We start from the raw sequence: 26586 nt of genomic DNA, 5'->3' as shown, positions 1-26586 counted from the left end.
TCTCTCTCTAGTACAGGCAAAAAGTATATGAATGATTCAATGAAGTGTTATGATAAATTGACAGAGAGAACCTCACAGTGTTAGTGACAGATAGAATACGATGCCATGCTTTGCCTCTACAATAATCCTTATCAATTATCAAAAGAATCCATATAAGATTGAAACTGGCACTTCAATTCTTCCTCAACAATCTAGACCCTAATCAGCTACACTTTCTCTCTCTAGTTTTTATTGGATTCTGCTGGCCGGAAAAGGGATGGGTCAGGCAATCGGAATAGATTTGGGGACGACGTACTCGTGCGTCGAAGTGTTTTGCCCATTCTGTGAACGCGTCGAGATAATTGTCAACGATCAGGGTAACATCACGACACCGTCTTACGTCGCCTTCAACAACACCGAGCGCCTCATCGGCGATGCCACCAAGTATCAAGTCCTCGACAACCCTATCAACACCATCTTCGGTACAAATACAAACATATTTTGTGTTAAATTATTAAGTACTGTTTAAAAGTATATTATGTAGTAGAGGTTTAGTCTTTAATATATTTTAATTTATCGGTATTAACACTAAATATTTGTTTTCATTTATAGTAAATAATTAATTTCGGATTTAGCTTCTGTGATTCTGATTTTACCTTTCTATTAGGGCTGCAATCGAGCTGAGCCAAGCCGAGTAGGGGCTTGTTTGAGCTCGGCTCGATCATGAAACTATAGTGCTCGAACTAGGCTCGAGCTTGACTCGAGCTCATTTGGTAGTGCTCAAGCTCGGCTTGTCCATTATTAAAGAAATTCAAGCTCGGCTTGATAGCTCGTTCGAATGCTTTGTTCCAAACAAGAGATGTTTTCTTCCTTTTGGATTTTTCAAATGTTTTGTTCGGCTCGTCAACCTCATTGCCCTCAATATTAATGATTAGTGTCTTATTTTGTATATTTTCAGACATTCTAATGTAGCATCAAGAATATGCAACATCAAATAATTTAGAGTTAATAAAAAGAAACTATGAATTTTATTTTATTTTATTATTTATTTATTTATTTATTTTTTTGCAATAGAGAAACTATGAATAAAATAATTTTCAGACTATTTAATAAAGTAAATGAGAGATACGTTCAAATTTTCTCAAAAAGAAAAAACCCTAACTCTTTCAAAGAAAAAAAAATCCTAAATTTATACATAAAGGTTCAATAGATGAAGAGATAAAATAAATAAATATATATATATATATATATATATGTATATATATATATATATATGTATGTATAACAAATCAGTAAGAATAAACACCCAATTTATGTAAAGATATTTGAGAGAGAAGATAAAAGAAGTCAGCAAGTAAAAAATTTGACTTACAAAGAAGATGATCGGCGTTGTTGTGGGGCAAAATGTGCAACTGAACCAGTTGTGTGAGTAGAGAAATTGAGAAAGTAAGATCCCCTGTTTGACCCCCTGATTTGGACACCAAATCAATGGTTCTACAACAGATCTTTCCACCTATTTTTGCTGAAGGGATAGGGAAGCAATCAAGCAAATAAACTCATCTTGAGAGCCTAAAACATGAGCCGGAGGTAAGTCAATTTCTTTAGTCAAATGGTAAAATCATGAATATGAGATCTCAGATCAGACACTTGAAGAGTGAGGAGTGGGTTTCAATTTTTGTTGTGTATCAGTGCATCACGTGGATATTCTGACTGTGACAACCTAAGTTCTAGACTATGATGGATGTAGGCTGATGAGAAAAAGGGTGTGTGGATCACATGGGTGATGGGTACCTGTGGCAGGCTAGCAGCAGGTTTGAAAAATTGAGTACTCTAATTTTTAGACTAAGAAGTCTATAATGGCATGGTGGCAGATTTCAAAGACGTTCAATACTTTTGTGTATATATATATATATAATAATAATAATAATTGGTGGTATGTATATATATATAATATAAATATATTTATATTATAATCGAGTATGTTCATAAACATATTATCGAGCCTAGTTTGTGAACGGTTCATGAACAAATGAGTCGAACCTATTGATATTCAAGCTCGACTCGTTTATAAATCAAGCCTCATAATTCAGCTCGAGCTCGATTCACTTATTCACGAGCCCAGCTCGAGCCGAGTAATTAACGAGCCGAGCCAGAGTAGTTCGCGAACGGCTCGGCTCAGCTCGTTTGCAGCCCAACTTTCTACTAATGGATATTATAGGTGCAAAATTTCGCTCAACCAATTACGATCGAGAGAAAATAATACAACACACTCAACACACAATAAGAATAAACAAGAACAGTGTCTATTGAAGAATTGAATTGCTTGCCCCTTTATTGGAGGTCTAGGCCTCTATTTATACACAAAAATTGGTAGAATTATGGTATAACTCGCATTGCTTATCCTCCAATTCTTTTCAAAATATGAATTTATTTACAAATAGAGTTCTTTCCATTGTATGATATTTCCTATGTAGAATTTGCTTTGTATAAAAACTTTCCTTCTGGGTTGACTCCTTTGTTAAATAGGACTGAGCCATATTTAATTATATTTGGTCCGGATGCAGTTTAGTGTAAGTGACTTGACTAATGGATCAAAACTTCAATAGCGGTGATGTTGGGCTGATCGGTACTTTTGTCTAGCTTTGGAGGCCCAACATAAATGATAATGGGTTAAAGCACAACGTAACTTGGGCTTGATCCGGATGGGCTTCTGAGATCTCCTAAATGCAGATTTGTATAATGGTGACGTGTCTCATTCTTATTGGAGGGAAATTTTTCCCTCCACACTTTGCCCCCAATTCCACTTTAATTGGGTTACGGCTCCTAATTAAAGGGGAATTTAAGTCGTGTAGTTACCATTCTTGCACGAGGCATTTCCATTCGCGTCTATTGTTATTCTGACTCAAGGGCTTCTTCAAGACTCGCTTTTGTTCTCAGTGTGCTCATTCTGTCTACTGCGTTCTTCATACTCTCATATCTCCAGGTTAGTTCTTCTTTCCCTTGTTCCAATATTACATTATGAGTACTTCGACTACTCCTGAGCGTATAGAGATCGTAGATTCTGTGTCCACGCCCTCGTCTTCCCCTAATCTCATTAGGGTTCCCCCTCCTAGGGTTTTGAACTTCCCTAAGCCTGCAAATGACTCGGTTAATCAACTGGATGCTTCCCTGATCCAGGCTGAAACATCCACCTCTGGGTCAGATAATATCTTCACTAAGGAAGAAAGGAATGCAATTTTATCTATTCGTCGTATCCCGTTCTCCATTGAATCCGTAATGGAAGAGTTTGAGATTCCTGAGGGGGTAGAAATTGCGGAATATCCCAAGGGTGCCGATATTTGAGCCGACGAGGGCATCGGAGAAGACGAGTTACTCCTCTCTGTTGGGCATTTCAACGCTCTTAGGTTCCCCCTTCATCCTTTCTACCACCTAGTCTTTAACAAATTAGGGATTGCACCCCTGCAAGTAAACCCTAACTTCCTTCGAGTAATCTCGGCACTCCTTATTCGCCGATGGCTAGAGAGTCTTGACCTGACTCTGGCTGACTTGCTGATTACTTATTCAATTTCTAAGCACGGGACCGAACCTGGTCGTTTCTTTTTCACCTCCCCCTTGCACCAAAGGATTTGTACAGACCTCCCTACTTCTGAGAAGAAGTGGAAAGAGAGGATGATAATTGTTAAAGGGAGATGGGCAGTGCCCCAATCGAGCAAACTCCCAATCCCTCACAAGTTCGGGAAGTTAGGTATAGAACATCCCCCATTTCTTCATGAAGATTGTTCTGGTTGTTTCCCATGTCGAGTCTTATTCTTTCGATATATTTATGAGTTTCTTGGTATTTCTTTAGCGACATTTCCTTCTTCGGTTGCCAAGAAGAGGTTTTCCTTCCTGGAAGGGCAGGTTTGGAACGACCCTCCTTCAGTTGAGAACTTGCTTACTTCTGCAAATCTTAAAGCAGTTGCTTCTAGAGCTATAGCCGTTGATCTCATGGACCTCTCACTTCCATCATTTGACAGCTTCCCCATGACTGAGGAAGAAAAACAGAGGGCTGAAGCCTTGATGAGGAAGGCTGCAGAGAGTGCCCCGTTGACTATATTGCGCTCAAATGAACAGGAGAAGGATTGACGAAGTCCTCTTGAACAAAAAGGCGAGGCTGAACTCTTCTTTAACTACGAAACCCAATGGTGCTTCTAACCCAAAAAGCAAAGGGAAGAAAGCTGAAGAGATTAACCCTGAAGACGAGGTCAGTGCTTACGTCCTTGCTGAGGCTGGGGCACCTTGGACTCCTTCTTTCTCGAGGGCTGATAAGTTCATCCTCCATGTTGGTGATTCTATGATCACTGACCCATCTGCAGCACTGGCCGTTGCTCGGGGAATGTGGCTCCCTAAGGATGAAGAAATTATTGGTAGAATGGGGTTGGAACAGCTACTCCCATCTGCCCCTGTTTGAGCCATAGAGCTTTGCTCATTCCTTCTTTTCTATTGTCATAATTATCTTACAAATTTTCTTACATTGTTATTGTCTTTATCTTGATAACGCAGGGCCTGTATCACACCATGGCTCTTTGTGCCACAGCAATTCTGAGAAGAAGGCATCCCATGCCATTGCAAATGCACAAATTGCATATGAGGCTCGGGATGTTTATAAGAAGCATCTGGCTACTTCTGATGCAAAAATGGAATCGCTAGAGGCTGAAGTCCAGCGTTTGAATGATGCCCTTAGCACCTGCATCATTGTCGGGAGGCAGATGCAAGGTCGTTACTCCAGTTTGGTGAGCTTATCTAGCGGCAAGGCCTTCAGGTCCGGCTTCAATCAAGGTTCAGGGGAACAACAGATCCCGAGGCTTTTGATGCTCATATGGGAGTGTCTTTCCCTTATGATGAGGGTCCGAAGGCTCAGAAAGCTGAAGTTCTTTTTGCTGAGATGGTGAAAGCTCATCCCAAGGTCTCTTCAGCTCCAAGTGTCTCCACTTCGACAACTGGCCCATCAAATCCTCCACCTGTAAGTCCAGCTGTGGTAGATGCTTTTGAATCTACCTCGTTTGATCCGAAGAGGAAGTAGGATCGAGTAACTTTTTTTCCCTTTTTTTTTTTTCTTTTGTAATGAAACAATTGAGGTGAATGATAAACATGAATGATATAACCTTGTTTCTTAAGCTGTGTCACTTTTATTCTGTTTCGACTGAGTATGCTTATATGCTTTTGATATTGTACACACTCTGTTAGATGAGATTTTTTTTTTTTTTTTGAAGAAAAGTACCCTGCCTGAGGGTTCCTTATCTGTTTTAGTCCGAAGCAAAATAAATAAGATGTGAAGAAGAGATCTCCTCTAACGGTTTATCTGATAATAGAGGATTGTTTTTTCCTTTGGTGATTTAACCGTCAAGGGAACCCTTCTTGAAATGGATTTGTGTAAAGCAAGTATATTTATACTTGTTTCTTCTTGTAGTTTTTTGATGTGGGACAATCTCGTGACTTATATTACCAAACTTAGAATCAGTGAATATGAGCGTGAGAGTAAGGTTTGTTGAGTTGGACACTTTGGGTCCGAGGCGAATGAATTTCTCCCCGGCGCTGAGCCTGAGGGGAGTTTTGCCGAGCCGGACACTTTGGGTCTGAGGTGAATGAATTACTCCCCGGTGCCGAGCCTGAGGGGAGGTTTTCTTAGACTTACACTTGGGGTCCGAGGTGAATAAATTACTCCTCGGTGCTGAGCCTGAGGGGGGGTTTGCTGAATCGGACACTTGGGGTCCGAGGCGAATAAATTACTCCCCGGCGCTAAGCCTGAGGGGAGGTTTGCTGAGCCGGACACTTGGGGTCTGAGGCGAATGAATTACTCCCTGGCGTTGAGCCTGAGGGGAGGTTTTGCTGAGTCGGACACTTAGTGTAACAACCCGGTCATTTACCTCCCTTTCTATTTTCCTGAAATTTTACGGAGAAATTTTTTTCCCGTTTAATTTTCTTTTCCGAGTTCTGTTTCTTGTCACTTAGTATCGTCTCGAGTGCTTGGAATTGGTTTCTGAGACTCTTTCGTTAGAATTGACAACTTCCTTTGAGGACCGAGTCATTTCCGCATTTTCATTTTTTTGACACTATTCATCTTTCGTCTTTTTCTCGGTTGTCACTTTGTTGGCGTAACCTCACTTTTCGTGTTTGGTTTTGCTTCACTTTTGCATGCACTCATGATATATGATTTCTTAGAGACGTGTGTTTTTACTTTCCTAGAAATGCATGCCATTTGTGCACTTTCTTCCTTAGGGGTGTGGATGCACACTTTCCTTGGAATTTTCCTTTCTTTTCGGGTCACCAGTGTAATTACTGAAAGTAATTATTTTTCGTCTTAAGGACCATTTTGTAATTTAATTTGGAAGATATTTTTAAAAAGGACCTTTTTGCAATTTTCAGAAAGTGTGACAAGTGTCACACTCTCATTGGTCCACTTGTTGACATTTGTGTGGGGACACTTTTGATGCCTTGGATGATGACATGTGGAGGGTGGAGATTTATCCACTTGTTGACCTAGGATTAGTGCACTTGTTGGCTTGGATGGTTGACAAGTGTAGGCTTGAGATTAAGCCTAGGAAGGAGCCATTGATTTGTGACAATTGTATTCTCCAAATTTAGTCTTGCAAATTACTTTTGGGCCACTTAGGGATTATGGTTTTAAAGAAGGGTTTTTGTGCAATTGACCAAGACTTGTGTGTGCTAACCATGGTGTAAGATCACATAGTAAGTGGAGGATTTCTAATTCCTCCACTTACACTTCATTTCATTATTTCATTCTCTTCCTTACAAGAAAACCCTAGCCTCCATGGATGGAGCTTGATGCTTAAGCTTTGACCTTGATTTTTGAGGGCCTTCCACTCACCTTAGACCATGAAGCTTGTAACACTTTTTGTTCCTCTCACTCTCCTCTTCATAACCCTAGAAGGGTTTGCCGTTTTGTGTTTATTTGCCTTGGATTCTAGGGAGACGCTTCTCTAGTGAGGTAGGGGATGTTATAGGTTTATATTTTTGCTATCTTGCATGCTATTGATGCTTATATAAGTTGTATGTATGTGTTTTGTTAATTTGAGAAATTAATGATTGTTGTAACTTGCATATAACTCACTTTTGACTTGGTATATGGCATGGCCGTGACTTGATCTTTGTTGTATGTTAATTTTGAATGATTTGAATAGGTTTTCAAATCTAGAGATTTAATGAATTTAATTTGATTTAAATTCTAATAAATTGTGTATTGCTTGTATCTCATTTTGGACTTGATATATGGTATGACCATGACTTAGTGCTTGTTATATATTTATTTGGGATCATTTGAGTGACTTTTGAAAATTAGAGATTTAATTAATTTAGGATTAATTAAATTCCACATGATGTTATCTTGCTCACTTTGTGAAATTGATGTGATATTTGCAATCACCATGAAATGGACATTCACATATATTATTTTGAGAATTTTTGAATAACATTGATTTTTAGAGAAATTAATTAATTAGGTTAATCAATTTCTACTTAGGGTTCTAATGAGTTAGACTTGTATTTCATGGGGCTTTTGCCTTTTTATCATGTATCATGACTTGTTGCAACTTAGCCCTATTAATGTAGTTAATGAACTTGCACCCTTACATTGGAATGATTTAATTGTTCAAGAGTTGTTAAACAAATAATTGAATCTTAATCTTATACTTATGGTATATTTACATCAATGGATTCTATGTGCTATATATATTTTGGTTGTAGTCTATGTTGATGCATACCATGATTTCTTGATATTTCACATGCCATCATAGTTGAGAACTTAGGGCATGACATGTGTGTTCCAAAATCTTGGTTGTGCATGAAATGTGGTTTAATGCAAGTCTTGTATCTTGATACTATTTTGGTTTGGACAACTTGTTGATTTTGGGACTTGGGATATCAATCAACAATTGACATGGCTAGGACTTAGTTCTAGTACGGGGGATTGTCCCTCTAAACTATAGTGCGCCCTAGGGGAAAGGTACCCATGGGTTAGTAGCCCTAAAGTGATCTCAAGAGTACAGTTTTAATCCGGGTGATATCCAAGTTTCCACATTGGTTGATATTACTCTTTAAATTTCAAGTTGCTATTCCTTGAAGATTTAAACTTGTCGTGTATGTGAAATGCTCTAATCTTGTTTCATTGCATAGATTTTATGCTTCATTCGTGATTTAACTCCATAAATTTCAAGTGTTGTATTCCTTGAAGATTTAAGATTCTTTTCGTGTTATATGGAATATCCCATCCTTGTTTAATTGCATAGATATTATGCCTTATTCTTGATTCCATCTATAACTCTTTTCGTGGTATGTGAATTGTTACAACTTTGTCAACTTGTGTAGATATTATGCATTATCCTTGTTATCATGTATTCTTTTTTGTCGTGTTCATTGGAATGCCCCAATCTTGTTTACTTGCATGGAAATTATGCATTGTTCTTGATTTCATGTATGACTCTTTTCATGTTTCATGAAATGTTTCATCATTGTTTAGTTGCATATATATTATGCCTTGTTCTTGAATCTGTGTTTAACTTGCATAGATATTATGCCTTGTTCTTGAATCCGTGTTTAACTTGCATAGATACTATGCCTTATTCTTGAATCCTTGTATAACTCTTATCATGTTAATCAGAATGTTCTGATCTTGTTAATTGCATAGATATTGTGCCATGTTCTTGATTTCGTGTATTATCCCTATCGTGTTAATTGGTATGTCCCAATCCTGTAAATTGCATTGCTGTATATGATTCATGTTAATCTATAACTTTTCGTGTTTCATGAAATGTTCTAACTTTGTTCTGTTGCATAGATATTATGCCCTGTCCTTAATTTCAAGTATTCTTCTTATCGTGTCGTATGGACTATTCTGAACCTTGTTAAATTGTATTGAAAATGCAATTCATGTTGATCTATACTCAAGCATCCTTCTTGTCGTGTTCTGTGGATTATCCCAATCTTAATTTATTTCATATACGTGTGTATATCATGATTCTTGTTAATTTATGTTCTAGGGTAGCTTAGGATGTTCCCTGAGTCTCACTTTAACATAGACGTTAGGTGGCATGAGCCCCTTTAACATGTTTCACCTTAAGGTGATAAATTGTAAAACGCTAGGTCGATGCATGCTCATTTCCTACGAGTAGCTTTATGTTGCTCACCCCAAAGTTACTGGGGCATATTTCAGGTATGAAGACTTGGTTCGTGATGCTTAGCATTCCTTGGATGTCGTGTAGCTTTCAAGTTTCCATTTCATGCAAATGTTAGCATGAAATGTCATTTGTAGACTTATATGTCAAACTTGTATTATTTAACTCCATAGATGTAATGTGTACATAAATACACCCTTTGTATTGTATTTGACATGTATGAAATAAGGCCGGAGGCCAATATCATGTATCTTGTATCCAATGTAAATTTTGACTTGATGAAATAATATGAGAATATTGAAAAATGCCAAGTTATTGTTTTGCCATGGTTGTATTGGGTGTCAGAATTCTGTTTTCATTCTTCCATAGGGTCTCATTAATCTTGTATGAAGTGTCGCTAAGGGCCAAATGGTTATTTGACTCCGTTCTATAATTTTGGTTTTCAAAATCTCTATTTCAAGTTCATTTTTGCCTTTTTGGCCGTCGGGGGGTCGGATTTTGACTCGGCCATTTCTAGGAGCCGTGGACCATTCCCGCACTCTCAAAATATCTATTTACGTTTGCGTGCATGATCATTTTCATGAAAAACCATTTCGTTTGCGTTTTGAGCCTCCTACGGATTCATTTCACCTTTTTGTTGAAAAATCTTGCTTAAGGGCATTTTAGGTATTTCCTTTGGAAAATAAATTCCATTCTTGATAGCGTCACATAGAAAATGTGATTTTAGGGGGAGTTTCTTCTTCGTGTTTTTCTGAATAATGTCATCTAGACCTCGAAAACTTTATCGCAAGTTCATTTTGCTGCTAAAAGCACTATTCCTGCAGTTTTTGAGGTTCCAGCCCATGCCACTGCCCCATTTGGCGGGCACCCGCGACTTTCTGCCGTATTTGGTGGGCCTTTGCAGGTTTTTGGTGGGCCCCCGCGGATATTGTTCCTGCACTGGACACTTTTCTTCAACAACCCGTATCTCACTCGTTTTAACTCCAAATTAGTCCATTCTTGAGTCTAAATTGACCGCGTCAAAATGAGCTTTCCAATGGTACTATTTAGAGCTTCAGATTCTTCTTGTAGCTCAAGATATTCAAGTTTTAGTGAAGTAGTGTCAGGATTTGGTTCGAACCAGGATAGGGTTTCCCTTCGACTTCAGGACTTGATATCTTTGCCATTCGGACTCCGAATCATGCGATTCTTGAGTCCATCTTTGTTAATTTTTCATTGTCTATCCAATGGTGTACACGGGGGTATTCAATTCAGTTTAGAATTACCATTTTACCCTTTTAGCCTTAAGTGCTCGTTCTTTTTCATGTTGCCGTTTCTCATTCGTCCGGACTCCGAATCATGTGATTCTTGAGTCCATCTTGATTAGTTTTTTATTGTTTCTCCAGCGGTGTACTCGGTGGCACCCAAATCTATATTCTCAGAAATAACTATTTTGCCCCTCGGGGCTTAATTGTTATCCTTCCGATCTCTTGCTTCTGCACTTATTCCTTTGGGTTCTGTGACCTCATGCAAGGTCATCTTAGGGTCTTAGAGGTGTGTTGTGCCTTGGGAGACCATTGTTTTGTTTCTAGCTTGCGCATCTTGGATCCAGTTCGGGTCATCACAGGACACACTGGGTTGAAAAATCTAGGGTCGTTACACCTAGGGTCCGAGGTGAATGAATTATTCCTCGGCGCTGAGCCTGAGGGGAGCTTTGCCGAGCCAGACACTTAGGGTCCGAGGAGAATGAATTACTCCCCGGCGCCGAGCCTAAGGGGAGGTTTTGCTGAGTTGGGCACTTAGGGTCCAAGGCGGGTTGGTTAGTCCTCGGCGTTAGGCCTGGGGAGAAGTTTGCATATATATATATATATATATATATATATATTTTTCAACTAACTTATTATGACGCTGAGGACTCAAAAATGATAGCAGGCCAAGAAAGCGAGTAACAATGGCTGGGAAGTTTCTTATTTGTTTACTTTGGAGACTTTCTTTCATTGATACTCCCTTCTTGGCAACCAAATGTAATGGACTATGCATATATTAACCACATTTCTTTTCTATTTTTGTCCGATGTGGGACATAAACTAAATTTTGTCAAAAAGGTCAGTGTAAGGAATGCCTCTGGTATTGAGCTTGACAGCCTTTAATACCAGTGGGCCCTCCTTACACCGCAATCAACTATTTAAATATTCCCATATATAACAGAATGTAACTCATACTTTTTTGTCGATGTGGGACAGAGAGTTTTAATCATAGGCCAAAACGCATGCTTTTTAATAACTTGCTTCCAACATTGCTTTGCATAAATGCATAAAATTGCATACTCACAGTGTAGTATGAAAATTTCTTTATATAAAAATTACATAATGCAAAATACGATGCAAAATTGCATAATCATAGAATGGTATGGCCCCCATTTTTATGGAAAGAAATAAATGGAGTAGAATCGTACTGAATATGATAGAAGCAAAATAAAGAAAAGCTTGGTTGACTGTGGGCATACGCAGCCTTATTTGTGAAGAATTCTTAACAAAATTGACAAACTTATCTAATGGAAATACCTTTTAAGGTGTATTGCATTCCAAGGACGCGCAATGGGACGTCCGTCAGCCTCGGCCAAACGATATGTTCCCTTCCCTACTACTTTGGTAACCCTGTAGGGTCCGGTCCAATTAGGTTCTAGTTTCTTTACATGAGCTGTCTCTTGCTTCAAAACCTAATCGCCTACCACAAAGCTTCTGAATCTGATACATTTGTTATAATTGTTGCGCAGTTGCTGTTGATATAAAGCAAGTCTAATTGCTGCAACATCCCTTTTTGCATCCAGGAGATCGAGACTACGTTCGAGCTGTTGATTATTATTTCCTTCAAGCAACAAGGATGTCCGAAGGGTTGGAACTGCCGCTTCGGTCGGGATTACAACTTCAGATCCATAAGTCATGGCAAAGGGACTCTCCCCCATGGGCCGCCGTGGTGTGGTTCGGTATGCCCAAAGCACCTGAGGGAGATTCTCGTACCATTTTGTTTTGAGTTTCTCCAGCTTCTTCTTTAAACAACTGAAAATGGTTCGATTAGTTATTTCAGCCTGTCCATTCCCTTGTGGATGACTGACTGCAGCTAGCTTTTGTACAATTCCATGCTCAGCGAAGAATTTTCTTGTACTTTTATTGTCGAGGTTCTTACCATTGTCCATCATAATGACTTTTGGGACCCCAAACTGGCAAATGATGTTGTTCCAAAGGAAACTTTTTACCTGCTCATGGGTCACACTTGAGTAGGCCTCGCCCATTTAGTAAAATAATTTGTAGCCAGTAGCACGAACTCCTTTTGTTCCACGGTCTTAGGTAAAGGGCCCACCATATTAATCCCTCATTATGCGAATGGCCATGGATTTGCCATTGCATGCAAATCTTCGGCAGGTTGATGCTTTATGGGACCGTGGCGTTGACATTTGTTACATCTCCGAGTATACTTTTCTGCATTTTGGGCCATGTATGGCCAGAAGTAGCCTTGAGTTAGAACTTTATGTGCAAGGGATCTACCCCTAAAATGGTTGCCGCAATCTCCATCATGGATTTGTTTCAACACCACAAGAGCCTCAGTAGGGCTTAAACATTTCAGGTAAGGACCTGAAAATGACTTCCGGTATAACTGGTTGTTAATGATGGCATATTTAGCTACAGTGAGTCGGAGCTTCCGTGCTTCGGGCTTCTGGTTTGGAAGAATTCCATGCTTGAGGTAGTCTTCCAATGGATCAATCTAGCATGGTTCTCGAGGAATAACTGGAATCACCACTACTTCTTGCTGAGGGTTAATACTGGGCTCGTCCAAGACGTCAATCGGCACAATCTGAGTCAGATCCTCATTTGAGGATGACGCTGCTGTGGCCAATTGATCTGCTTCGGCATTCTCAACACGAGGTACCTGACAGAATTCGATTTGATCGAATCCCCGTGTAAAATTCTCTACAGCTTATTTATATGCCTTCATTCTTTCCTCTTTGGGATGGTACTGACCTGTCACTTCATTTATAACAAGCTGTGAATTACTTAAAACCTTTAAACAACGTACCTGGATACTGCCAGCTAATCGAAGACCCGCAAGTAATGCCTTATACTCAGCATCATTGTTCGTAGTAGGGAATTTCATGCAAATAGACTACTGCAACTTGGTGCCTTTGGGTGTTGACATACCAACCCTTACACCTGCACTTGTTTGATTCGAGGAACCATCAACCCGAAGCTCCCACTGTGGTTCAGGGGGTTTCGGTTCTTCGGGAGTGTCTTTATATTCGAGAAGAAAGTCTACCACGCTTGTCCCTTGTGCGACACCTTCTGCTCATAAGTTATGTCGAAGGAACTGAGCTCGATAGCCCATTTGGTAATTCTCCCAGATAGATCGGGCTTAGAGAGTATACCCCGTATAGGATAGTTGGTGAGTACCATAATGCTGTGAGATTTAAAATAATGCCGAAGCTTCCTCTTGGCATAGACCAAGGCTAAGATGATTTTCTCTGCTTTGCTATATCGTGTCTCCGTATCTGTCATTGTCTTACTTGTGTAAAAGACTGGATATTGCCTCTTTCCTTCCTTTCTAATCAATGCTGCACTTGTCGCTATATTAGAAATCACCAAATACATAATAAGAACCTCCCCGGGTTTTGGAGCGGATAGAATTGGTGGTTCGGCCATATAACCTTTCAACTGGCTGAGGGTCTCCTGCTGCTGAGGTCCCCATATATCTTTATTCTTAGATCTTATAGCATCAAAGAATGGTTTGCACTTATTTGACAATCGGGATATAAACCGGCTGAGGGCTACAATCCGACCAGTAAGAACTTGTACCTCCCTACGATTTTTTGGTTCCTGATTTTGGATGAAGGCCTTAGCCTGAGCCGGACTTACCTCTATCCCTCTTTTATTCACTATGTAGCCAAGGAATTGACCTGATGACATCGCAAAGGAGCACTTGGATGGATTCAGCTTCATATTGTACTTCTTCAAGGTATTGAAAACTTCCTGGAGATGCTTCGGATGGTCTTCCTTCTTCACGCTTTTGACCACCATGTCATCTATATATGTTTCAACTGTCTTTCCCAAAAGATTGTCAAAGATCTTATTGACAAGACGTTGATAAGTAGCCCCAGCGTTCTTCAGTTCGAAGGGCATGACCCTGTAACAATAAGTCCCATTTTCTATAATGAAAGCCGTTTTCTCTTCATCTTCAGGGTTCATAGGAATTTGATTGTATCCAGAGTATGCATTAAGGAATGTTAGCCTCTCGTAGCCGGTGGTAGCATCAACCATCTGATCTATTTTGGGCAGAGAGAAGCTATCTTTAGGGCAAGCTTTGTTAAGGTTGGTATAGTCTACACAAACCCTCCACTTTCCATTCTTTTTTTGTATGACCACCACGTTTGACAGCCACTGTGGATATTGTACTTCTTGAATGAAACCTGCTTGCAACAACTTGTTCACTTCTTCAGTTATAATGGGATTGCGTTTGGGGGAAAACCTTCGGTGTTTCTGCTTAATCGGTTTGAACTCCGGATCCACCTTTAGGCTATGGCAGGCAACTAAAGGATCGATTCCTACCATGTCCGAATCACATCAATTAACGCCTCCTTTTCTCCGGACGTGGAGGAAGAGCCTAAATAAGTGACCTTCTGAGGGTCGCCGAGGATAACTTCCACGGCTTCAAGGGTCTCATCAGTGGGCTTGGCAATTTCCTCTTCCTCCTCTACCTTAAGATACTTGGGTAGAGGGCTCTATAATTGCTATTTGGGTATACTTTTGGAAGCCACACCCTGTTGCTGCTAAGTAGACATTTTCTTTGCTTCAGCTTGTGTCAATAGATAGCATTCCTTCGCAGCGACTTGATCACCCCATAGATTAATCACTTCTTTTCCGTCCGGAGATAAGTACCGCATCACCTGGTGAAGGGTGGATGGAACTCCTCTCATTCGGTGTATCCAGCCTCTTCCCATGATGAGATTATAAGAGGATGAATTTCTGTTAAAACAAAGTTCTCCTTCAGAGTCCTCTTCGCCGCAGTTACGGACATGTCTATTACTCCAAGGGGATCTACTCTTGTGCCATCGAATCCCATCAACGGGCTAGAGGTAGGTCGAATAGATGATGACGGGATCTCTAGCTGCTCAAAGACCGTTTTTCTGATGATGTTGGCACTACTTCCTGGATCTATCAAAGCCCTCTTGATCATACAATTGGCCACTAAAAGACTGATGACCAATGGATCCTCGTTGGGGAGTTGAACTCTGGATAGGTCACCATCTCTGAATCCAATACTGATGCTACCCAAAGTGATAGCATTGACCGAGGATATCTTCCTAAGCTTGTGGGCTACCCTCAATCTGGATTCGTATACCCCCTCGGACTCTTGATCATCTTCAGACCTACCATGTATTGCATGAATGACTTTTACTTGCGTACCTTCCACCTTGCGGGATAGACCTCGCGGGGCTTTGCATACTCCTTTGTTATGAGGTAATCAGCCAACTCACCTCTGGCGATCATATTCTCCACCTGTCGCCTAAGGGATCCGCAATCATTAGTTGAATGCCTATAATCTTGATGATAAGTGCAATGTTTGCTTTTGTCCCTTTGCTCCAGGGGTTACTTTATTGGTTGTGGGGTTGTGAACTTCATCTTATTCTCTTGGAAGAGCCGAGCCAAGGTAGTTCGGAGAGGCGTAAATCCCTCCTCTACCCTTTGCCTCTTCTCAGGTGCCTGGGTGATCGGCGTTGAGGTACGCTGGCTTTTCTGAATCTTTAAATTTGGAATTCTTTCTCGAGGCTTGTTCTACACCGTCACGAGGGCGGCGTGCTGCGCTCGGTGGACTATATTTTCCTCGAGTCGAATGTTGATCTGGGCCCTGGCATTGAGGGTCTGCATGTCGGAAGGAGAATATTTGACCAAGGAAGTGTGGAACTTCGTCCCTTGAATCATCGCAAGTTTAAATGTCTCTATAGCAGTCGCGGGATGACAATCTGCTATTTCTGAGGCTTCCATGTTGAATCTTGATAAGAAATCCTGCAATGTTTCCCCCTTCTTTTGCCTTACGGTGAAGAGGTTGGCAATGCTCTTCATTTGCTTCTTATTTCCGCAATACTGTGCCAGGAACATGGTGCATAGAGTTACGTAATCCAGGATGGACTTATACGGTCTATTCCTGAACCACTCTAGTGTTGCTCCTGTCAAGCTGGTAGGAAAAGCTTTACACATCCAAGGGTCATTACGATTATCCAAAGCCATCTTTTGAGCGTAATGATCTAGGTGCCGAGAAGGATCCCCCATTCCATCAAACTGGGTGAAAGAAGGCATGGTAAATTTCTTGGGCCTCTCAACCAGGTACACATCGTCAGTGAAAGGAGTTTTGACCAAGGAATTTTGTGTTCCCTAGCCATCTCAGCAGGTGTCTAAATCTTCAGGAGTCATTTCTCATCAAAGGCATCCTGAACACCTGCACCATCTAGAATTCCATTAGACCACACAGTGAGTTTATAGCTGGATTCGACTTGCTCGTCCTGCGTGCGACGAGGGACATTGTCTGAAGCCACAGCCTCGGATCTTGCCCTCTATTGTTGCTGAACCTCATTCGGCTAAGCCTCATTGGGTCGTGCACCATTAGGTGGAAGCCCGGTAATCAGAGGAATATTCTGATTAGGGGGTGCTGCTGTGTCACCCATTGGTGGCGGTGGTGCCAACTGAGCCATCGCCGTTTGCAGAGTGTTATTCTGTTGTTAAAACAAGGCGATCTGAGCCACGCTTGCTTCGTTTGCCTGACGAAGTACGTCAAACTGGTGTAAAAACTCTTCACGCATCTTCTGCATCAACTCCGTTTGTTGATCCGTTGAAGATCCTCCGTTCGACATTCTGGATGGTAGTTGCAGGATTCACCTGTGAAACAAGAGTGGGAATATATTTGCACACGTTCCCACAGATGGTGCCAAAGTGTAGGTGCAAAATTTCGCTCAACCAATTACGATCGAGAGAAAATAATACAACACACTCAACACACAATAAGACTAAACAAGAACAGTGTCTATTGAAGAATTGAATTGCTTGCCCCTTTATTGGAGGTCTAGGCCTCTATTTATACACAAAAATTGGTAGAATTATGGTAGGACTCGCGTTGCTTGTCCTCCAATTCTTTCTATATATGACTTTCTTTACAAATAGAGTTCTTTCCATTATATGATATTTCCTATGTAGAATTTGCTTTGTATAAAAACTTTCCTTCCGGGTTGACTCCTTTGTTAAATAGGACTGAGCCATATTTAATTATACTTAGGCCGGATGCGGTTTGGTGTAAGTGACTTGACTAATGGATCAAAACTTCAACAGCGGTGATGTTGGGCGGATCGGTACTTTTGTCTGGCTTTAGGGGCCTAACATAAATGATAATGGGTTAAAGCACAACGTAACTTGGGCTTGATCCGGATGGGCTTCTAAGATCTCCTAAATACAGATTTGTATAATGGTGACGTGTCTCATTCTTATTGGAGGGAAATTTTGCCCTCCACAAATATATAATAAATTATTATTATTTTTCCCTATATATATAAATTTTAGAGTGGTGATACACTGCCGGATCATTATTCACCGACAGCTAACGATTGTCGAACGTGGCTGTCTTACGTGGGCTTTTTTTTTTTTTTTTTCGCGCCTTGAACCCGCCCTTTCTCTCTCTCTCTCCTCTTTCTCTCTCTAACAATCGGCAATGAACCCATCTTTCCGACAAACATTCCTCCGCCAACTGAACCTTTAGGCCAACGAGATCTGATTCCGCCGTTGTCGCAGACCAGTTATTCACCGTCACCGTCGCACTCCCCAACAGAGACCCTCTCCTCCATCGCTGACCAGTCATTCACCTACAAATGGGTCCAAGCCAACATAGTCGCCTACCAACTCTCCACCCAAATCGAAGCCATTGTTGTCGGCATCGAGGTCTTTGTCAACCTCGTCGTTCTCAACCTCTCCGCTAACCGCCTCTCTAGCGACATTCCCTATTAGCTCGCCTTCTGCACCGTGAGGTCGTCGGCTATTCTCTCTTATCTTCCCGTCAACCTGCCGGGATTTCCGGATTCGGCCGTGGCTCTGCCTCGCTGCCCAGTCAACTCGGTCTCCAACAAACCCACCAACACTCTGTTTACGAAGTTCATGAAATTGAATCTATAACCACAGTGGTCAGCATTATAGAAAGGAGGAAATCACTAACAATTGAACCTATAACCACGGCGATTGATTCAGCAAAGCAACACCTGCTTTGTCTCAGCGAAGTACTGCACTGGTTGAGACCATCCGTCGGTGAATCCGGTAATCGAGGAAAGTCTGGCCGGACGGTGAATCCGGTGATCGAGGAGAGTGTGGCCAGACGGTGAATCCGTTGAATGGCACTTGTGGAGACCATCCGTCGATTCTCGGCAGAGAGATGAGATGATTGAAAGAGATAGATGAGAGAGTAAAGCTGAGACGAAGAAAGGGGAAGGGGACGGTGCGCCAGTTGGACCAATCTAATATTAACGCATACTGTGATTTTTTTCGAGTGAACAGTAGTTGTCAGAATTAGCATTTTCCAAAAAATTATATTGGCTGTAGGGAACATTTGCATAAATTTAGTGAAGTTCGGTTACCAATTGGATTGATTGGCTCAAAATAGTAGGAATATTTGTACAGAAGTATGTTGGCTTAGCATTAATACTCCAATATTTAATTTTTTCTAAATGTTCAAGCAAACACAGGCACCCTTACTAGCATGATTTATCAATCTCTAATTTTTGAAAAGAGAGATCATACCATCTAAACTAATTCACATTAGTAATACTTACTTCATTTTGGTCCGTTCTAAATGTGTTTTTTTTTTTTTTTTCCTGCTTGGTTTGTTATTCATTCTTGCAGTGGTCATTTCAGCACGGAAAGGAAAAATTGATATAACAATGTAAAAAACCTAGTGTGATATATTTTATTGATCATAGATGACACATGAATATTGATGATGGGAGAGAGATAATATTTGGACTTTTTATTGCTTTAATCTGTTTTTTGGTTCCTAAAGTCTTGTGTTTTTTTGAATTGCAGATGCTAAACTTTTGATTGCTAGGAAGTTCAGTGATGCATCAGTTCAGGGTGATATGGAGAACTGGCCATTCAAGGTCATTGCTGGTCTAGTGATATGCCAATGATTGTGGTAAACTACAAGGGAGAGGAGAAAAAGTTCGTTGCTGAAGAGATCTCATCCATTGTTCTCACTAAGATCCGTGATATTGCTGAGGCCTATCTCGGCTTCACGGTTAAGAATGCAGTTGTCACTGTCCCTGCTTATTTCAATGACTCTCAGCGTCAGGCCACTAAGGATGCCGGAGTCATTGCTGGTCTCAATGTCATTCGTATCATCAATGAGCCCACTGCTGCTGCAATTGCTTATGGTTTTGACAGGAGAGCTGCAAGTATGGGCGAGAAGAATGTGCTTATCTTTGACCTTGGCGGTGGCACTTTTGATGTTTCTCGTTACCATTAAGGCGACTGGTGTCATTGAAGTGAAGGCGACTTATGGTGACACTCACCTTGGAGGAGCAGACTTTGATAACCGCATGGTGAACCATTTTGTTCAGGAATTCAAGACAAAACACAACAAAGACATCAGTGGATGCCCTAGAGCTATTACGAGGTTGAGAGCTGCTTGTGAGAGGGCGAAGAGGACTCTTTCATCAGCTATCTGGACAACCATCGAGATTGATTCATTGTATGAGGGAACTGATTTCCACCCAAGCATTACTCGTGTCAAATTTGAGGACCTAAACATGGATTTCTTTAGGGAGTGTGTGGAGAGTGTTGAAAAGTGTTTGAGGGATGCCAAAATGGACAAGAGCAGTGTCCACGACGTAGTCCTTGTCGGTGGCTCTACTAGAATTCCAAAGGTTCAGCATCTATTGCAGGACTTCTTCAACGGGAAAGAGCTGTGTAAGAGCATTCACCCAGATGAGGCCGTTGCTTATGGTGCTGCTGTGCAAGCTGCAATCTTGAGTGGTGAAGGCAATGAGAAGGTCCAGGACCTGTTACTGTTGGATGTAACCCCGCTGTCCCAAGGTTTGGAAACTGTTGGAGGAGTCATGACTGTTTTGATTCCAAGAAACACTACAATTCCTACCAAGAAGGAGCAGGGGTTCTCTACCTACTCTGATAACCAGCCCGGTGTGCTGATCCAAGTGTATGAGGGAGAGAGAGCAAGAACAAGAGGCAACAACTTGTTGAGCAAATTCGAGCTCTCTGGCATCCCTCCTGCCCCTAGAGGTGTTCCGCAAATCACCGTCTGCTTTGACATTGATGCCAATGGTATCTTGAATGTCTCAGCTGAGGACAAAACCACTAGTCAAAAGAACAAGATCACTATCCCCAATGACATGGGGAGGTTGTCCAAGGAAGATATTGAGAAGATGGTTCAGGAGGCTTAGAAGTACGAGTCTGAAGATGAGGAGCACAAGAAAAAGGAGGAGGCCAAGAACGCTTTGGAGAATTACGCCTATAACATGAGGAACACTGTGAAGGATGAAAAGATCAGTTCTAATCTCTCACCCGAAGACAAGAAGAAAATTGAGGATGCTATTGACGAGGCCATTCAATGGTTGGAAGGAAACCAGCTTGGAGAGGCAGATGAGTTTGAGGACAAGATGAAGGAGATTGAGAGCATCTGTAACCCCATCATTGCCAAGATGTACCAGGCTGGTGGCGGACCCGACATGGCTGGTGGCATGGCTGAAGATGGACCCTCGGCCAATGGAAGTGGTGCAGGCCCTAAGATTGAGGAGATTATGCTTTATATTTTTGTTGTTTGATGTTTTGGGTAGCGGTTGTTTTGAGGGATTTTACTGGTGGGAAGTCTATTATTTTCTGGTTGATGGATCTATTTTAATGGAGATAAGTTTTTCTTTGATAATATTTTCTTTCGTTTTTGTATTTGTCCTTTTGTCCAATAACTTATTTGGAAGAGCTCCAAACAAGCAATGGTTTGTTCAGTTTGTAACCAATTACAAGCAAGTGGTTTTAATTCATAGAAAATTTGATTATATATGTAATCAATCATTTTTGCAATTTCAATAAAATCAAGTAATAATCATCAAAATAAACAAGTCCAAATAACAACAAAACTACAAGTCCAATTAACAACAATATTGGCTTTTTAGGGATGGTTCTGAAATTTAATTTAGTTGCCAAGGTCCTAAAATTAAATTTAGTTCCAAAAGTCCTGAGATCTTTAGTTTAAGCACAATAAACTAGGGCCCACAAGAGTTTGCAATTGAGAAGAGATTTTTGGATCTGGTTACGCAGGTTTAAATGGATTAAGCCCGGTTATTTATTAAAATTTATATTTATATAAAATAAATATTAAGTTTACCTTTTTTTTTTTTTTTAGTGAATCCGATTACGTAGTTAGCTTAAATGGCTTAATGTTTTATGCAAGTCACAACGAAAATGTTTATGATGTCTATTGGAAGGCTCCCAAGCACTTTCATGTAATCTAATTACACAGTGCGAGTTCCGAACAGAGAGATATGCCCCGAACAAGTTCGGCTGCAATCGGGGCCGAAAACTTTAAAATTGGAGAAAACAACCGGAAGAAAATTCTAAGAGTACACGACTTGACAAAATGTGAAAATGAATCCCGTACGAGAATCCAGACTCAAAATGAGGCATTTTGCAATAACTTTCATTAATTGCACAATAGCCCCTTAAAAAAAGATATCTGTAAAACTGGTCAGAATGAAAATATTTTCCAAAAATATTTTCTTAAAAATCTTCGAATTAAAATATCTTCAAAAGATATTTATGAAAAACACCTCAAGAAACATAAATGTTTCTGAAGAATTCTTTCATTCACGCCCACACGGGAAAAAGAAACAACAGACGAGTTTTTCTCCAAAAGTAAAGTTACGCGTTTTGAGGAAATCAACTAGAATGAAAACTCACGAAGTCAAAAATCAACTCCAGACATGAAAAGTGAGGTTGTACCAAAAAGTGACACATGGGGAAAAAGACGAAAAGTGAATAGTGTCAAAAAAAAAAATTAAAATGTAGAAATGACGCGGTCCTTTAAGGAAGTTGTCAATCCAAAGGAAAGAATCTTGGAAATCATTTCCGAGCACTTGAGACGATACCAAGTGATGAGAAACCGAACTCGGAAAAGAAAATTCAACGAAAAAAATTTATCCGTAAAATTTGAGAAAAAGGAAAGTAAGAAAAATGACCGGGTCATTATAGACCCAACTATCTTCTGTTCGTTTTTTTTTTTTCAGTTCTTCTGTGTTTCCTCGCATTGTTTTAGTGATCTATCTCAGGTCCTTTGACTATTCAACTATCTTTGAGAAACAGGTATCTACACAAAGTCTGCTTTGACATTGATGCCAATGGTATCTTGAATGTCTCGGCTGAGGACGAGACCACTGTCAAAAGAACAAGATCACTATCATTAATGAAGAGAACAGGTTGTCCAAGAAAGAGATTCAGAAGATGCTTCAGGAAGCTGAGAAGTACAAGTCTGAAGATGAGGACTACAAGAAAAGGGCTGAGGTCAAGAATACTTTGGAGAATTGTGCGTATAAGATGAGGAAAACTGGTAATCTCTCACAGGCAGACGTGGCGGAGATCGAGGATTCTATTGATGAGGCCATACAGTGGATGGACAGGAAGGAACTTGAGAGCATCCGCAACCTCACCATTTCCATGGCTGAAGATGGACCCTCAGCCGGTGGAAGTGGATCAGGCCCAAGCGTTGAGGAGGTTGATTAAGTACTACTAAGCCTTTTTACGCAATCAGGAGTTTGTTCTTGGTTACATGAACAAACCATAGCTTACTTGCGCAACCTTTTTTTTATTATTTTTTATTTTTTTATTATTTTTTATTTTCTTACATGAAATTGTATGTGTGTGAAGACATGCATTATATTTAGGGAAAATTACATATAAATGGAGTTAAAGTTCCATATTTACTTAGAGGCTGAGTCAAAGTTCCATATTTCTCTAAAATGAATTGCTGAGGTGGCACATGGTTTTTTACTGTTTAGAAATTATAATGCCTAAAATACCCTTCCGCGAAGGTACTACTTTTTCTTCGAAGGTACTACTTTTTTGAACTGAAGGTACTACTTTTTGGCGTCCAGGTACCATATTTTTTAAACACTCGCGAAGGTACTACTTTTTTTCCGAAGGTACTACTTTTTTGAACTGAAGGTACTACTTTTTTGAACTGAAGGTACTACTTTTTTATTAGGGAAGGGCATTTTAGGCACCATAATTTTTTAAACAGTAAAAAACCATGTGCCACCTCAGCAATCCATTTTAGAGAAATATGGAACTTTGACTCAGTCTCTAAGTAAATATGAAACTTTGACTCCATTTATATGTAATTTTCCCTTATATTTATAGATTGTGAAGGGCCTTAAATGTTGGAATTTAATCATCCACCTGGGAAGTAAACTATAAAACTTCAAAATATCAATTGAAATTTAAGATCAAAGTAGACCAGAACCATCTGTGAACCAAACTGTTTATGACAGTTTGGGCTCAACTCAACAATAATATAAATCAAGCTTCTTAGGTATTATGCTCGTTTGGCCAACAGATGAACAATCCAAGTCCACTTAAGAATGAGCTGAATAGGCTTCTTAAGAAGCTTGAAACAAATGAGCGTAAAACCTTTAAGGAAACAAGCTTCATGAATACTTTCTTTTTTTCCCCTTTTGGATTGACAATGGACACAAAAACATCTTTATATCTGTGAATTGATAAATATTATAGAAAAAAAAAAAAAAAACAAAAACAAAAAAACAAAAAACAGAGAATTGAGAATGCAATAGAGGGTTGAAAAGTATGGGTTAGATATCAGCATAGAAAACCTAGAAGACATGCTGCAAGTAGCAATCAATTCTAAAGGAGCAGGTGCCCCCACCCAAAATTTTTGAAAACTTTTTTTTAAAGTATAGGCTAAAACCAAAAAAAAATAGTATAGGTTACTAAGATAAGTTTATAGTTGGTGGCCCCTTATAAATTTTTCTTGAATGGACCTTTAACAAATATATATATATATATATATATAATATTCCGTAGCTATCTCTCTCCTTTTGAGCCCTCTCTCCCTTTCTCAATTTTTTTCTTTTCCAAAAGAGGCTTCTTTAATTTTTTTTTGTGGTCCCCTTGTTCTTGTTTGTTTTTATGTTTTTCTAAAGCAAGTTTCCCCTTCATTCTATTCTCCCATTTTGCTTTGGCTTTTACACTAATTCAGGCGAGTGAAGACAGAGAGTTTAAAAAGAGAAAAGGTAAGCTCTTCGAACTCGAAGAAATGCCCCCAACAATTCTCGGAACTCATCCGGAAAAACAAAACGAGGTACGAAAAATAAATAAAAATAAAAATTTGAAAAAAAATCCAAAAAAATCTGGAAAATTACAGTGGTAATGGTGATGGTGATCGTGATGGTGGTGGTGGTGGTGACAGTAGTGATTGTGATGGTAGTGGTGATGGTGACAGTGGTGCTTGGTGGCGGTGGTGGTGGTGACAGTGGTGCTTGGCGGTGGTGGTGATGGGTTTCAATTTCAGCAGCTTTAGCTAAAGGTTAGCCTTAAACTCACCCTTTCTTTCGAGTCTGTTTAATCTTGTATAAGTGGGTATAAGTTATATATATATAGGGTAAAGTGAGAAAAATACCATAATGTTTATATTTTGGACAAATAACACTATCTTTTATATTATGTATATAAGTTGTTAAGTTTGAAAAAATAAACAAATAAAGACTTAAGGTCAATGTTTCCTTAAAAATTTAATTATATGCATTACACATGATATTTTAAAAATAAAATATAAAATTTTGAAAAGACCGTTTTCACTTTTGATTATACCCTCTCTCTCTCTCTCTCTCTCTCTCTCTCTCTCTGAGGCTATAGAATAACATCTATAAATGATTGATTTGCTTCGAGGGTTGAAGGCCATCCAGAGTTGAATAAAGGTTGAATTTGGAACTTCAAACAAACACTTATAATCTTTAATCACTAATGCTACGTTTGGTGTGTAGGAATGGAATGGAATGCAAGTGAGAATGGAATGAGAATGGGAATGGAATGAAATGGCCATTCTCATTCTATTATTTGAAAATAAATATGAAATGTGTAGGAATGGAATGATAATAACCATTCTAGTGTTTGGTTGGACCAATTTAAAATTTAGAATGGAATAAATTTCTAATTAAATTCTCCAAAATATCCCTCTTAGTAAGAAATAAATTAAATAAAATTAACAAAATGATATTCTCTAATAATTTTTTATAAATAAATGGTGGCAGTGGCGGTGGTTGATGGTGGAAAGCGGTAGTAGTGTAGGTGGTAGTGTTGGAAGGTGGCGATGGTGGCAATGGTGAAAATTGGTGGTAGCAGTGGTGGTGGAAAGTTACAGTAGTGTTGGTGGTAGGCGGTGGCAATAGTGTGGTGGTTGTGATGGAAGGAAATAGTGGTGTGACTATAGTGGTGGTGGAAGGTGGTGGTGGTGGTGGTGATGGAAGGTGGTGGCGGTGGTGGAAGGTGGTGGTAGCAGTGGTGAAAGGTGGTGGCAGAAGGTGGTGGGCGATGGCAAAAGGTGGTGGTGGCGGCGGTGGCGAAAGGTGGTGGTGGTGGCGATGGTAAAAGGTGGTAGTGGTGGAAGACGGTGGTGGAAGGTGGTGGTGGTGGTGGAAGGTAGTGGTGGCGGTGGCGGTGGCGAAAGGTGGTGGCGGAAGGTAGTGGGCGATGGCGAAAGGTAGTGGCGGTGGCAGTGGCGGAAGATGGTGGTGGTGGTGGTGATGGTGAAAGGTGGTGGTGGTGATGATGGTGAAAGGTGGTGGTGGTGGTGGTGGAAGGCGGTGGTGGCGGTAGTGGGTGGTGGAAGGTGGTGGTGGTGATGGAAGGTAGTAGAAGGCGATGGTGATGGTGGAAGGCGATGGGGGAGGCGTTGATGATTGTTGAAGGCAGCGGCGGTGGCGGTGGTGGTGAAAGGCGGCGGTGGCTGTGGTGGAAGGCGGCGGCGGTGGTGTAGGGCGGTGGCGGTGGCGGTAGTGGAAGGTGGTGGTGGTAGTGAAAGGCGATAGCAGTGGTAATGGTGGAAGGTGGTGGCAGTGGTGAAAGGCGATGGCGACGGTGGTGGTGGAAGGTGGTGAAAGGCAATGGCAGTGGTGGTGGTGAAAGGCGGTGGCGGTAGCGGTGGTGAAAGGCGACGGTGGCAGTAGCGGTGGTGAAAGGCAGCGGCGGCAGTGGTGGTACAAAGTGGTGGGCGATGGTGAAAGTCAGTGGTGGTGAAAGGTAGTGGTGGTGGTGGTGGTGGTGGTGGTGAAAGGCGGAGATGATTGTGGTGGAAGGTAATGGTGGTTTTTAGACTTGGAATATGAGGATGTTTTGAGAAGTCAATTTTTTAAAATAAA

At 40.5% G+C, this 26586-nt stretch overlaps 2 pseudogenes; both read left to right on the top strand.

Moving 5' to 3' along the window:
• Positions 1 to 247: 247 nt before the first annotated feature.
• LOC132270961 (heat shock cognate 70 kDa protein 2-like) lies at positions 248 to 21208 on the top strand (annotated as a pseudogene).
• A 1270-nt stretch (positions 21209 to 22478) lies between these two features.
• On the top strand, positions 22479 to 23087 carry LOC132269935 (heat shock cognate 70 kDa protein-like; annotated as a pseudogene).
• Positions 23088 to 26586: the final 3499 nt, after the last annotated feature.

The sequence above is a fragment of the Cornus florida genome, unplaced genomic scaffold (genome assembly GCF_030987335.1).
Source record: "Cornus florida cultivar Cherokee Brave unplaced genomic scaffold, ASM3098733v1 CherokeeBrave_3.0.0_Hap2_Chr08, whole genome shotgun sequence".
NCBI lineage: Eukaryota > Viridiplantae > Streptophyta > Magnoliopsida > Cornales > Cornaceae > Cornus > Cornus florida.
Note: the sequence above shows the minus strand (reverse complement) of the source record. Positions and strands in the feature narration are given on the sequence as shown.